The sequence below is a fragment of the Fundulus heteroclitus genome, chromosome 20 (genome assembly GCF_011125445.2).
Source record: "Fundulus heteroclitus isolate FHET01 chromosome 20, MU-UCD_Fhet_4.1, whole genome shotgun sequence".
Taxonomy (NCBI): Eukaryota; Metazoa; Chordata; class Actinopteri; order Cyprinodontiformes; family Fundulidae; genus Fundulus; species Fundulus heteroclitus.
This window is the reverse complement of record NC_046380.1, coordinates 17,724,810-17,727,393: the sequence shown is the minus strand read 5'-3', so window position 1 is coordinate 17,727,393 and position 2,584 is coordinate 17,724,810.

Below are 2,584 nucleotides of genomic sequence, written 5' to 3'. Positions count from 1 at the left end.
CATACATACTAAGTCTGTGTTTTTCACCACATTTACCACAGCCGTTTGGTATAAATGATAAAACGTGTTCATAATAACCTACTGTGGTTGTGACCTTATTTTCTATATGATGAGTACTTCCTGCAGCACTAACTTACCTTGAGAGCTTCATTAATTACTGAATTTATGCATTCTCACACATCACAATCAGAAATATTTTAATAATCCCAGAGGGAATTTACTGTTTCAGTACAACAAAAATTTTTATTTTATTTATTGCACATTTCATACTATTCATAACATACCAAAGCTGGCACAAACATGCTCAAACAACACCAAGTTACGGTTTCACAAACAGAGAATGTAATGTTGATCCGTATGCATTATTAATATTTAGATTAGGGTTGGACGATAATTAAATAATATATCAGTCGATAGATGGAAATATGGTGCGATAGGGAAAAAATGGCTCAATAGGAAGTCCGATAGAAGAACAGCTTTCCTTCCTTTTGCATTCTAGCCTATCAAGTAATTACAACAGTCACTATATCCTCCCAACCAATCACAACGCAGACCCTCTGCTCGCCAAACTCCGCCCCCTTCAAAGAGTTCAGAGAGCACGTGTTCTTTCTGTTATAAAAATGTGCAGTTTTGGTAAAAAGTTGGTGGAATAAAGGGTTGAGATAGGTTCATCAAGCAGCAGCATAACATGGCCAGGGCTGCACTTAAAAAAAATATGCTTTGAGTTTGTTCATAATTATCAGTATCGATCAGTGTGATTTCTATTTTATTGATATGTTTTTCTTCTATATCGTCCAGCCCTAATTGAGATTATTCTGCAATCATATAAAAATAGAAGAATGCTTTGTGAACATGACAAGCACGTCTCTGAAAGGCAGATTCAAAATTACATTTAAAGCAAAACATTTAACGGAACAAGAAAATAAAATTTTTGCAATTAGAAATGTGCTTTCAATAAAATCAAATAACAGCCACAAGCAGAAATGTCCATCGGCAAAAACATTCATATTTTTCAAGACTGGCTCAAAAGTTGGGAAAAAAAAGATAATGTTCAGACCTGAGGACTTTTTTCACTTTTTCTTAAGCAGTACGTTTACTTCACACTTTTACTAGAAATGTCACTTGTTTTAAAGATTAAATCTAGCTAAAGAAGGAATCCAGCATGTAAAAATGTAATTACACCAACCAAAATCTGGTTCACAGCACAGAGAATACAAGGCATGGATAACAAGTCAGACTGTCTTTGGACAGCAACAGATTATATTATAAACAAAACTCAAAAATGGGTTTTAAGTGGAATTTTGACATTAAAAATGGGCTTAAATATTCATAATATGGTCTGTGACTCAAGTCAGCTGCATCACATCCTGAAAAAAAAAATTACATGTTCTACACTATTTTAGAAAATACTGATCAAGCATATTAAAAACATGTTTTTGGCACTGCAAATATATAAAGTAACCATATTCAAATAATAGCTTCCTGAGTTGAGTTATGGCTCCAAAACATATTTGCTTGAATTTATTAGAGACAATATTAAAGATTGTATATATGTTGGAATTGATTTTTTTTTTTTATAAACTCCTTTATGAGTATATAACATTGTCTCATGTTCGGTGGCGGGAGTCTTGTCATGAGTTAAGCGATTAAAACCACATTGAGTCTGATCTCAGGGCCTAAACCCAGCCCTGTTTGCTGTCTGACCACAAGAATAATAAATCCCTTTAGTAAGACCTGTCTGAGAACACAAAGGTGGCTGAAAGAGCCACACACCGATTAAAAGAAATTCAACGACAGATGAGAAACATGATCCATCAGTCTGGAAATGGAGAGCAACTAGCGTCACAAACCATCCAAGGTGTAGTTGGCCTGCCAAAATTACTCCATGAGGGCTTTAAGACTCAGCGTTCAGGGGCCCGTTTGCTTTGGATCACTTTTTCCCTTAAAAAAAAATTTAATTGTACTTTGGATATCATCGTAATACAAGAACGGAAGAAAGAAAACTCCAAGGACCAAGTACGTTTTTTTTTTTTTTTTTTACAAAATGGCTGCAAACCAACCTGAAATGTCTACTGCAAAACAATCTGAACTGTTCTGTGAGGCTTATCAGATCTAATGAGCAGGCAAAGACATGTTACTACATCTCTGCTGTCAGCCAGTCGATTCTGAGGGGGGGAGTGGGGGGGGAAACCTGGCAGCTTTCCACATGACAAAACTTCTTCATTTGCATATTTCATGTGTGACAAATCCACTCCTCCACAAACCTTTCATCGCCACATTCAGTCAAAGAGGCCACTGGGAAGGAGGGAAAGCAGATAAACAGATTTAAATGCTGACAGCTGGCGTCTCTGTCAAGCTCTACTCTGCTCAAACGAGCTCGTCTGAGAGTTCACAGATCTCTCTTAAAAATATTCAATAATGCTTCATATAAAACGCTCAGCTCTGTTCTTGCTGGAGTACAAGCACTAAGCATTTGTTTTCACCACGGGAGATCACACCTACTCATTTTCCCCTCCCATTTCTCTGTATAAAATATACTCTGTAATATAATATTTCTGATAATAAAAAGGAAAAACCTTATCAT